Here is a 13,535-nt window from a genome sequence, read left to right on the forward strand (position 1 = left end):
GAAACAACAATTTTCATATACTAGACAACAGGCACCATAGCACTGATTCTACTGAGTCCTTCAATCTTCATGGACTTCTATCTAAAGACAATTTCCAGATCATGGGTCTTGGGAGGAAACACAGATAGGCATTTGGGAAGTTTGAAGTGGCTGACAGTTGAGGGGAAGAGGTCCAGAGAGGAAATAATCTTATAGAAAAGAAAGGAAAAAAATCGCCACTGAGGTCTCTTAGAGTTTTTTTTTTGCTAAGTATTAAGTGACAAGTGTATTCAGGGGTACTCTACAAATCCACAGAAAGAACCACCAAGGAAGTGTATGCTGAACAATTCTCCAAGCTCTTTCAGGGTCGAGGTATGTTTGAAGTGTGAAAATGTGAAGTGGAGAACTGTCTGGTCCACCTGGGATGGGACTGCCAATGCAGACCCCTGCAGGCTATTATTTATTAGTAAGATTGAATTCCCACTGGTATGAAGGGTACTTTCACCTAAGCAAAGCTTACACATAGGTCTTAAAAAGGAATAAAAATATCCAGACATTACTTATATTATCTGCCCAAACAAAGCCAAGTAAGTACTCTTTAGAGAGACACGAAAAAGGGAAATGGATTCTGCCCTACAGCCTACAGAAAGAGCTAATACTACCACTTCCGTCCTCATTTGGAATTTCAGAGGAACAGAATTATAAGGCAATAAATTTATGTTGTTTTAAGCCAGCATGTTAGTGGTAAGTTATTATAACAGAAAACTAATAAAAAATTCTTGTCAGAAAGTCTGCAAACATAAGAGTATAGCTTAATGTGTATAAATTAAAAAAGAAAGAAAGAAAGAACAACGTTGCTATGGTTTAGAGAAGTGTCCCCAAAAGCCTATGTGTTGAAGATTTGGTCCCCAGTCTTTGGCGCTTGTAGGAAGTGGTGATACTTATAGGAGGTGGGGCCCAGAGGAATGAAATTAGATGACTGGAGTTGTACCCTTGAAGGTGATATTGGATCAAGAGTTCCTTCTTCTGCCTGTTTTTTTGTTTTCCAGCCTCCATGAAGTGAACAGGTATTCTTTCCCATGCATTCCTGCCATGACAGGCCCAAAGCAACAGGGCCAGGCAACCCTGGACTGCAACTTTAAAACCAGTAGTCAAAATGAATTTTTTTCCCTTTTAAGTTGATTATCTTAAGTATTTTGTGACACTAATAGAAAACTTATTAGCACAACATCAAAAATGGAAAATAAACAAATTTTTAGCAATAGAATGCTAAAGGAATTTTGCGCAGTGAGAAATATTAAATGAAGGTACTTAGGAAGAATGCAAATGAAACCTCTGATCTGCACAAATGAATGGAAAAATCTGGGAAATGTTACTTATGGGGATGAATATAAGGTGTGCTTTTCTCATTTAAGAAATTCTCTCAATGATATCCTTAAAAGAAAAAGGAGGAAAAGGATACTATTTTGGTTATAATACACATAGAAGCAAAATACATGACAATAGCATAGAGCACAGGAGGAGAATGAAGTGGACTCATGTAGGGTTTTTAGGCCAAAGGAAGAATGTGTATAATTTTATTTAAAGATAGACATGACAAATTAAAGGGGCACAACACTACAGCATTCACCAGAAATATAAGACAAATCTCTGTATCATAAAGGCCAATGATGGTACTAATATTTAAAAATATGCAACTGACCCATAAGAAGGAAGGAAATAAAAAAAAGGAGGGGGAATAATATATGAGACAAATAGCACACAAACAGAAAACGGCAGCTTAAACCCAGCCATTTTATTAATTATATTAGTGGTGTAAATACTCCAACTAAAGGGCAGGGATTCTGATACTAAAAAAGTGAAGTCAACTACATGCTTTCTAGAAGAAACCCACTTGAAATACAAATATACACTTAGATTAGATTAAAAGTAAAAAAATAAAAATGTATAGTATGTAAACACTAATCATAATAAAGCTGAAGTGGCTGTATTAAAAATTAGACAAATTAGACTGCAGAACAAGAGATACTACCAGGAAAAAGAGGAGCATTGCATAATGATAGAAGGATCAATTCAACAGGAAGATAGAACAATTCAGTATGCTTGCAACTCAAAAATACAACTTCAAAAACTGATGAATCTAAAATCCTGGTGAGACCTACACATATCCTCAAATAGAGAATGAGAGGGTACCATCAGACCATCAGACATATCTGTGGTGATTTGTGGTGATATGCACATGTGATGATTTCTTCTGTCATCCAAGTTACATGACCTTTCTCATAAATTAGTATGCTGTATGAGTGCCTCACCAAGATTTTAATCGTTTCTGGCTGGGAATGGTGGTTGTGCCAGATCAGAGTACTTAGTAACCTGCTGTGCTTCACAATTTCTGCTTCTTTTGAGACAGGTAACCAGAGAGGAAATCTCTCAACTCTCACCTCCCTAGGGGTCCAAATGACTAAGTAACACCTAGTCAGAATGTGTGTCAAGCAGAAAATCTGGCAGATGTTAGACATCAACCAGAAAACTTTACTCTAAATGGTTAAATTTCAGTTATGAGTATTATGAGAAAAGAAAAGGATAGAAACTCCTAGGTTTTATTATAACTGAATTACTTAAAGGCTTAAAATTTTAAAGGCTTATAATTTCTAAAGTGCTAGTGACAAACTCAGTATCTAGCTGACTTTTCTTCAAAATACTAGAAATTTTCACATCAGCCATGAAGGAATACATTTGGGTCTCTGTGATAAGAACAGAGCAATTTTGTTGAGACTCATCTTCATGGCAGAAACCATGCAAGAGGTCCAGGACCTGAAGAAGAAAGCTTCGGTATAATCATAAAAATGCAGTTAATAGTGCACTGCATGATATGGAAGGCATTTTAGATACCTTATGACGGGCACTCCTATATTCTCATAATCATGATTCTGAGACAACCCAACCCTTTCCAGAAGACTACAGATCATCATGAGGTTACTGGTGATGTGGCTATGACAGCATGTCAGAAACAAGGAAAAGAGGACCTGAAAGGAAAAGGAAGTGGTTAGCAGAATAAAGCCAAGAGATTGTTTAGAGCTGAAATACTGTACTAGCCCAAAATAGGGCCAAGTATAAGAAGAGTCATAGGATGTAGCGATGATTAGGTGAGGAGGCAGGGCTGGGAGGAATATATGGGGAAAGGAGGCATCAAGAATAAGGCTAATATTGCTTTTGACCTAGCATTCAACACTGAGGCATGTACTATAAAAGTGTGCATCTTGAAAAATATATGCACTTATTCACTACATATTTTTTCCTTAAAAATTTTTTTCTTTTTCTCTTACCTTGAAAGTAACAGAAAAAAGATTGATGAGCAGAGAAATGAGTGAATGATTTTTGGTGAATCTACACCAAATATGAACTATAGTATTTTAGTAAAATAATTCTTTTACAGTTATTTTCATATAAAAAAATCTAAGACAGACATACTTTAATAGTACCATGGGCTAGATACCCAAAGAGTTTCACAAGAAAGAACATAAAAAAGCTGAATTGAATTGAAATGAAACTGAATGCATGGCTGAGCTGAAAAGAAAACAAGGAAAATTTTCTGAGGCCATAAGAACAAACAGGAGCAGGATTCCAAAGAGATACAAGCCAACACTGCCCAGGCATCACTGTACCCAGCATCTGAGAACTTCAGTTTGCAAGGCCACATAGGAAAAACGTGAAAAGGCACAGAATCTTCCAAGGTTCCTAGAGACACCCTGAAAGAAAAAAATAAATTAGACACTGAGGCAATGTGTCCATCTCATGGTACTCTGGGCAGATGGGGAACTGCCTCATATAACCTCAGAGTCTGTGGCCCCAAATGACAAGCCACACTGCGCTGGGCTCTACTGCACAGTGTGGGATTCTAACATGCAAAGCAAGAATTCATTTAAAAATAATTCTTGGTTGGTAATGTCTCCTGATGACCAGCCAAAACAAACATAAAGACAACTAGGAAACATAAAAGGGCCCGAGGAAAAAAATTGGATTAGAAACAAAGACACAAAAATTAGATCCAAGTAGAGTTGTCAATGCAACAAGGGAAGAGAGGAGTCAAGTCCTCCATAGCGCTGAAAAGAATTACTTTGAACCTTGAATTTCGTAATTAACAACTCTATCTCTCAAAACAAGTATGATATAAATATTTCCACACAGACAAAAACAATTTACAACCAGAGTTCACAAAGTAACTTTTAAAGGGTGTACTTCAGACAGCAGAAAAATAATCTTAGTGGGCATAATATTAAGAAATAGTAAGCAAAGAAAATGGCTCAACTTAAACCAAACTAACAAGTACTTAAAACAATAATAACTGTATTTCAGAAGTCATAAAAACCAGAAATGAAGCTAAGACACTGAAAAATGATGGCATATAAATAGAGATTAGTGTTAAAATGATCTAAGTATTTGTATTGTTTATAGGCAAGTAAAAATAGCAACCTCACACTTTGTTGAAGAACTGTGGTAACAGAAAGAAAAATACTGCATGATGTCACTTACATGTGGACTATAAAAACAGAAAAACAGGCAGACAGACAGAAAGAAAGAAGCCCCAAATCCTCATATACACAGAAACAAAGGCATAGAAGGGAAGGGGGAGGGAAGGTGTAGGTGAAAGGGTCATGAAGGTGAATAAACTGAGAAATATAACGCACAATATGAGAACTCTAGCATTTATTGCTTTGTATACTGTAAATTTGCCAAGATAGTAAATTTTAGATAGTTTCCCCCACATACACCAAAATGTTTCATATTGTATATATTACAAAGACAAAAGAAGTGGTAAAAAAAATCAAAGGCACTAAAGGAATCTGTAGAATGTAATTTTCAAAGCAGTGGAGTGGAAAAAATTAAATGAGAAGAAAATCTGCAATTTGTGGTAAATTGCTTATGAAAATGGTCAAAATAATTCTATTTCTCTAATCATGTCTTACAAATCAGCATTCCACTATTACTGTCTATATCACAATGAACACAGCAGCCAGAACAATACAGCCAGAAAACAAAAAAAGAAATGGGAATAAAACCAAACAAGGAAGCAAAAAATAAAACTGTCATTATTTGCAATAGTATCTATAGAGAAAATGTAAAAAGAGTCACAAATTACTAGATTAGCAAGAAATCCCAGGAAGTTAACAGGATATAATATACACAATAATTATTTGAATTCCATGTCTTTAAAAAATAATAAACAGAATTCAAAAAAATATAACAAAATATAAGGTCTTTAGGAATATATCTACAAAAAGGCAAAGACCTTAACAAAATAGTAAAGCCTTTTAGATCAGTATAAAAATGTCAGAAATGCATGCCAGTCTTTCCCACGTTTGGAGGCAAAGAGAGCCTTGATACCACGAAGATATCCGTTCTATCCAGTCTTATCTATATACTGACTTTATGTAACTGTGTCCAAATCCTAATAAATGTTTTTGGTACACGTTGATAACTTGACTCTAAAATTATCTAGAATAAATTATCAAAGAAGGTACAGGTCAAGCCTTTCCACATTTCAAGACTTCATAGAAGGCTACAGTATATAAGACAGTAGCCAGTTTTGTTATAAGGATAAATAATGGAAATAAGCCTAATTGGTTATACAGAGAAAGCCTAGAAAAACCATGGAAACCACCTTCATAGTATATGGTATTTGATATTATAGAGGAGATGGCTAATTCCTCACGATACCGAACAATTAAAATATTATGTGACAATAAACTAGATTTGTATCACAGATCATATAGAAGTCAATTTCATATAAATTGAAGGATTAAATGTAAAAGCAAAACTATTAAGATGTTTACAGGAAAATACAGGACAGTATTTATATAAATTTATATAAATTCCTAATGGAGGAATTTTTAAGGCGAAATTATGTATATCCAAGGAAAAGGTTAGTAAATGTCACTACAGAGAAATAAACAACTATTTATCAGTGTTATGTTTTATGCTCTAAATATACAAAGATTTCCTAGTAGCACAGTAAGTAAAAGATTCATCAATAGAAAAACTGCCAAGACTCAAAAAGGCATTTTATAAAAGAGGAAACAAGTATAAATATGTGAAAATACACTACTGATAAATAATCAGGAAAATTCAAATTAAAACGTGAATAGGATACCATTTTAAAACATGGATTTAGATTTGAAAAAGAAATCTAGGAACCACAAGACTGTGGGCTCCTCTTGTGGCAGCTCAGCATCGCGGCCAGGTCCATCTCCCTGGGGTCTGACAGACACAAAGACAGTGGGCAGCTGGGTCTTGCTTCTTCAGCCCCTTGGCATACCCCACCCTCTCTGGAAAGCTGGCCTGGAATGAGTCACTAGCTTTGCATTCTCTGGTGTTTGCCCAGGGGCTGGCCATGGCAAGTGACCTTTGGCAAGTTCACTGCCCAAATTTCTCCTTTTCAGTAAACAGTGGCTACTTCTTCCTGGGCTGGCCACTTCCTCCCAGTCCCTGTGTTCCTGGGAGGCTGCAACAGGCAGGGGCTTACATGGCCCTCAGAATAGGCCCTCAACTCATGCATGCCCAGCATAGACACAGGGGAGGCACAAAGGTTGGGTAAAGCTGGTTCCTGACCACAGGACCTTGGTCTTTAAGAGACCTCAGAGACTACAAGGTCAACAAATTATTTCCTGTCATCTGAGTATTTGTCCCCTCTAAAACTCTTGTTGAAACTTAATCACCAAAATCATATGTTAACGGTGCTTGGAGGCTTTTGGGTTATGATTAGGTTGAATGAGGTCATAACAGTGGGGCTGATCCAGGGAGCTGCAGCTTTATAAGAAGAGGAGAAGAGACTTAAATTATGACTCAGTCTCACCATCTGATGATTCACTGAGCCACCACGAGACCTTGGCAGTGTCTCTCACCAGCAAGAGCAACCTCTTGTAGCCACCCAATCTTGAACTTCTCAGCCTTCAGAACTGTGAGCCAAACAAACCTTTTTTCTTTATTAAAAAAAAAAAAGATGTGTATTCCACAACATGCTTCATTTTATAAAATACATGCATTACTTAAATAATTCCATCACTCACTCACTGAGAAGTAAAGAACAAGGCCAAGCTTCCTGTCCTAGGCAATCACACAAGTGGCAACATCACTTACAAAGTCAGGGAAGAGAAGGGGTGGAAGAACTGAAGAGCATGGGTTGAATAAGAGTCCCTCCTGCACCTGTGCAATAAATCTTTATGGCAGCCTCTTATGCACCAGGTGCTGAAGATACAGCAGGTGCACACCATAGATACTCAGCATGACATGTTACAGAAGCATCCAGGGACACACATTGACCCCAAAGGCTCTTTGGTCAATTCTCACCCACAGTTGTAGAATGAGTGATTGAGGCTGTTGGAAATCTAACCTTGGAGACAAATGGTGATGCAAGCTATACTTTGCAGAAGTTCTTCAAATTCATGCTTCTCAAATGTTAATGGTGACAGGAAAGGTTCAATGGAATCTAAAATGGAATCATCATTTATCAATACACTAAGGATAAAGGACTTTGTCCATCTGCTGAATGGTGTCTTCATCTATATTACACTAATACCTAAATGTTCCCATTTTCCAGTCCTGTTAGTGGTAAATTTTTTAGTTTAATTGAGTATCTCACATGAGATTTCATCTACACCTAAAATGATATAATTGCCTTGTTCATTATTTAGCTGGGCTAAATAATGTATCATTATAATTTTTAATTAAAATATAGCCCCATCCTCTTTGAAAGGTCTTAGTTCAAGCATGAGTGCCATCTATTATGTGACTTTATACATGTCTCCTCATGTGAGATGGAGATTGCCCTAGAGAAACTGAAATCACATGAAGTTTTCATGGGCTTGGGTTAATTCTTAGCAATGCAGAAATAGCATTAAGGCCCAATGGTTTTTGCCATATAGAAAATGAGTAAAAGCCCAACTGCTTAAAAGACAATTATGCTTCTTTTCCAATTTCAAAATGGTCAATGAAAGAATACTTAAAAATCAAATTCACTTTTTTATTACTGAAAAACTTCTCATATTTTTTAGAAAAGGAAATAAAAGCAAACTCAAATATGCTCACCCTCAATATGGAGTCCAATTTGTAGGGGGCCATGGGTACCAATTCTGACAGCAGACCTTCACTTCTGGTAGAATTGTCAGGCTTTGGCATAGTTTATAACCACAGCTTTCACTGTCTTTTCATTCTCAAGTATAGTATTACCAATTAGAGATTGTAGATTTAAGACTTGTAGTTTCAACACCCTTCTAATTTAATCATGTGATTACAGATTTATGCATTTTCATCTTGATTCTATTCCTCTACAGGAATTATTCAAATCCAATTTACTATGCTTAGTTTAAGGAAGAGATGTGAAAAGATGGGAAGATATAAAGAATGAGGCACACAAAAATTCCCATTAGCTATTTTTTGTTTATAAAATGACAATTGGGACTTTACTTCATTTAATAGGTTTTATTAAGTTTTTAAAGTATACATTTATCAAAATATAGGAGTAAAAAGGCAGTGAAGGGTAGCAAAAGAGACTAAGCTCCAGTCTATTTCTTAGCCATCTCAACACAAGTTGCTGTTCTTACATAAAAGCAACCCAACACATGCGAGGTCCTCCAAAGCTCAGTGCTTCTAGATGTACTTTGTCCAAAGTACAATTTGGATTCAGAAATAAAGGAGTGGGGAAGGAAGGAGTGTTCCAAGTTCTGAAAGTAATATTAGGAATGTTATGAAGATCCTTAGCAAAATCATTCATCTCTTCTTTTTACAACCTATTTTCTGCTACAAGTTAAAACCAAAAAATTACAAAAGAAAATTTATCAAAACCCACAAACAAATGCTAACTATCTGGAGATTAAGAACTAGTTTTCTTCATCACACATGCACAACACCAAAATCATCATATACAATTATATAACATGAATATAAGCTAAATAATAGCTCCAACTTCATATTCACAGTGCTAGCTATCACACGATCCACTTGAACACATACCAGTACAATGATTCCCTTTTTCCTGCCTCTCTCCTAAACTCAGGCTTCCATCACAACAGCCTCCACTGCTCTTCTTTCGACCTGACAACTCAAACCGGTAGGGGCTTCTCTTTCCCTGTTCATCCTATAAGTAATATTCTCTCTGGAATACTATTCCTGTCTCTATTTTTTTCTTACCCTAGATGACCACATCTGCTTGATAATCACCTTGCTTTTGATGTAAAATACTCAATTTCAGACCTCTGTGCTGAGTCCAGCTCATATCCTTCTGCCCACTGGGCACTTGTATACTTATGTGTGGGTGATTACACTCACCATTCAAAGTCCTACACATGTTAGGCGCACCTAATCCACAAGCCTGCAATCTGAATACTCCAAGTCAGAAACTGTTGCTCAAAAAGTTTCAGATTTTGGAGCACTGCAGATTTCAGATTTTTGAAATCTGACACTGATGAACTCTACACAAATATTCCAAAATATTAAAAACTGAAAACTGTTAACAGTTCTGGTCCTAAGTATTTGGATATGGGATACTCAACCTGCACTTCTATTCTCTGTCTCAGTGATTCATAACACTTAGCCACTCAAATCTGTAATCTAGGCATGCATCTATCATCTGTCATCTTTGGTTCTATTTTATTATAATCCCTCATATCTATTTTCTCTTCAAACCATCGCTTCATCACTGGTACAGGGTTCCTCATTTCTCCAACAGTGCACCCTGGAAGTAGCATCTTGCTTCCAAGTCTACTTGCCTTTATTTAAGCTCTTCCATGTTGTTGTTGACAGCATAACTAACCTCTCTTTCATGTTTAAACTTACGCTCCCCAAGATGTCAGGCTGAACCCCAAATTCCTCCAACAGGAATCTGTGGCTGCCTGCCTTGTCCCTGGGACTTTCTGTCCAGCTTCATCACTTGCCGCTCCCCACAGTGCAACTATCAATTTGCTCTGGTGCCCCTCCCTTTGCATCTTATGTTCCCCTTTGTTTAGTTTGAATTCTCACACTCACAAGTGATTCCTGTGATAATCAAGGGTAACAATCAAGGTATAACCAGGTATATGGTTATACCTCTCATATAGTCACAGGCTCTATAAGATAATGGGTTCCTATATTAATAGAGAAACCAATTAGCTTCTCTGGGGGTTCAGAAGCCTATAGAGAAAGTGTTCTACTCCTGACTGATCAGGAACAAACAGTGACAAAAAAATTTTTAAAAAAAGTGAAGCTGTGTACTTAAGGAGAGTTGTTGGCCTTTTGCTTGATAAGCAAGACAGACATAACTGTATGCTAGGCACTGTTGTATAGGAACACAGGGAGAAGCAGAGCAAAGCTGCCTTCTTAATGTAAGCTACATTGTTGAGGGACAAATAAGCAATGCAAGTGGAGACAGTGATAAGTGTCATAATGAACTTGTAGCTTGGTAGGTGGAGAACATGATCATAGTGAGTATATTCTCAATTCTCCCAAGGATGGGATGCAGCTAGCACCTTTATACACAGGGGACTTCCAGCAGCAGAACTCAATCCTCTGCAGCTGTACATTGTGGAGGAAAAATAAGGAACATTCTCAAGGAGGAAATTTTAAAAAGAGACCATAAAATTATGGCTGAGTAGAAATAGGAATATAGGGAGGAAAAAATTGGATGAACCAGTGTGGTCTGGGGCTAGATCAACCCACCAGGATTGCTGGAATGTGGTCCACAGACTATACAACAGCTTAATTACAAGGATCAGAGATGTTTCTGCTCTACCATGGGAGCTAATGCAGTAGCATCTTTTGGCCAGTATTAGACATGGTCTGTCTCTTGAATTGTTCAAGAGATTTTAGATTTTGAAAATAAGGCATATTTAAGAAGACTTTGATTTCATCAATAAAAACATGAATATTCCTCTGTAGTTAATCACAGCACAGAGGTTGGTATAACAATGTTATTTTATTGTTGATAAAAATCTATAAGAAAAGATTTTGCGTATGTTATTTGCACTAAGGTGGTATCTTTCTTTTGTTTATAAATTTGATTTTGAATTTTTCCCTGGTAACTAGAAGAAAGAAATATAGGGCAAAATATTGCTGCATTTGCAAAAATTTACCTTAAGAGAAATATATTTTAAATCCATTGTTTTTACTATATGTCACTGAATATAGGTTCAAGAGACTATAGTTAAAGCTGATCATTTATTCTTTTACATTTTTTATATACTTGATCAGCATAAGTTTTTTCAAAGCTTTTTCCTTTGCTGTTTATGTTATTTTCTGCTTTTCAGATAATGTACAATTTAAGATCCATTAGGGCATATGCATTTGTTTATTTGCTGCTACAATTTATATCCAAAAGAATGCCTGGACACATTAAAAATGTTTTGTGACACTGGGGGATTGAACTTAGGGCTTCACACAAGCTGAGCATACACTCTACCACTTAGCTAAAATCCCACCTCCCTCAAAAAAATTTAATGAACAAATAATCACAAAATACTTGAATAGGATCAGAGAAGAAATAAAACAATTAAAAATGGTAGAAGAGCTATGAAGGAAGCCTCATGTCCTTGACCTAATGATGAAAATGCAGTGGACTTAACACTTAGAATATGTCATTATCCCTATAACACTAATGTTTACAGATATGTACCCAGTTGGTGTGAATGGACAGCACTAACTTCCCCATGAATGAACTACTACCAAGTCCTTAGGAGGCTACCAACTCTTTTGAATCATCATAAACAATTTCCAAAGATAAACATTTAGAGCTGGTCATCTGTGATTTGGAAGCATAATTTCTAAATCCTAAATATAATTTTAGGATTTATTTTTTAAAGACTGACTAAGATTTGGTCACACACACAAAAAAGCAATCTCAATGCCTGGTCTACAAAATACAGATTCACACTATTAGATAATAAATCATGTATTAAGTGTATGTGTGACTCAGGTTTACATTTTACATGTGACACCCAGAAAATTGCTTGACTTTTTTCTGAACAATTCCTACAGTGAAGGATTCATCAATTCTCATAAGACACAAAGGAGTATTTCAGGCTTTTACTATATGGTTTTCTAGTTACATATCATTCTTTTAAAAGTTACATATTCTTGATCTTAAAATTCCACCTGAAGGAAAATTAAAGACTTGCTTTTTTCCAACACTAAAAGTGGAGTGAAGTTACAGGGTTCTCTGATATGTAACTACAGAAGACTCTTGAGGAAGCATAAGAAGATTTTCCATTGGAAGTGATGAGAAATTCTGAATTTGAACATGACAATCACTTTGATTTATGAGTCTCAACAATTTTGTTTTAAACTCATAATTATTGTAAATGACTAAACAGCATTTTCTAATCTAAAAATAAGCTGTGCTTATACTAATCAAATTGTTATATAACTCATTCACTGTAAATCACCCTTAATGACACTTGAAATGAGGGAAAGCATGGCCTCCCATACAAAAGAGGAAGATAGTCTTTAGATGATTCAGGGCTGATCAAGCCATGTCAGCCTCTGGGAGAATTCCTGAAAGAGCAAGGCATGATTCAAATTTGATCTTCAGAAGAGATGTAACATTTTAAACTTGAAAAGTTTTCAGTAGCATATGCTTTGAAATAATTTTAAGTTTCAATTACTTCAAACATTAGGACTTAATAGATTTTTCTCTCACTTAAAAATTGTTTCTTTAGTATCCCTTTCTGCTTCTTACAGAGATATGCAGAAAGCAGCAATGAGATATTTATAATGTTTTTACATTCCCTGGAAGACAGATCTTAAATATCCAGAAGTATTAGTGTATTCTACAACAGACAGCAAATAATATTCTGAGGATTTGAAAAATATCAATATGCCTTGTTCTTTGGGGACAATGTTTTGACAAATCAAATAAATACTAGATTGAATTGAGGTCATAAGCATAATTAAAATTTAAGAAAAGGGGCAAGGGATGTAGCTCAGTGGTACAGTAGTTGCCTAGCATGCATGAGGCCCTAGGTTGGATTCCCAGCACCACACACACACACAGAGTCCTTAAAGGAAAATCTCATTTTCTGTAATAAACAACACAGACTTTTAAATATTTTTATAAACACGAGCTATTTTTACTAATATCTGGCATACAGTAAGCACACATTATTTGAAGATTCAATTCATGCAGTTTTGACCAAGCATGGTCAAAAAATGAATAAAAAAAGAAATTTCAAAAACAAAAGTTTTAAATTTCTGTGTGCACATTACACAGCTCAGTGGATGTGGAACAGCTCTCAGTCAGTTCCATGTTATTGTCAGTTGTGTTTAAATTACTGTGGGATCTGCTGAGTGTTTCCCTAACCTTCATTTTGTGAAAATCTGCCTCCCAAAAAGCAAATGTATCCAAAAATCAATGTAGAAGTAAACGTGCTTAATTTAAGTGTTAAATTGAAAAGATGAGATCTGTAGAACAGTTGCATGTCTTTAGCAGAAGTTGGGTGACATTATGGGGAAAATGAATCAAGGGTATGTAGATCTGAGATAAAGAGTATGGAATAGCATCTATCTTTTGGTGAGCAGCATTACTGTGTACA

The 13,535-nt window shown here is 35.9% G+C and overlaps 1 protein-coding gene across 3 annotated transcripts in view; it reads right to left on the minus strand.

Moving 5' to 3' along the window:
• Fmn2 (formin 2) overlaps positions 1–13,535 on the minus strand; it is a 338,855-nt gene that overhangs the window by 79,429 nt on the left and 245,891 nt on the right. The gene's annotated exons all lie outside the window — the stretch shown is intronic.

Source organism: Castor canadensis, chromosome 11, assembly GCF_047511655.1.
Source record: "Castor canadensis chromosome 11, mCasCan1.hap1v2, whole genome shotgun sequence".
NCBI classification, from domain to species: domain Eukaryota; kingdom Metazoa; phylum Chordata; class Mammalia; order Rodentia; family Castoridae; genus Castor; species Castor canadensis.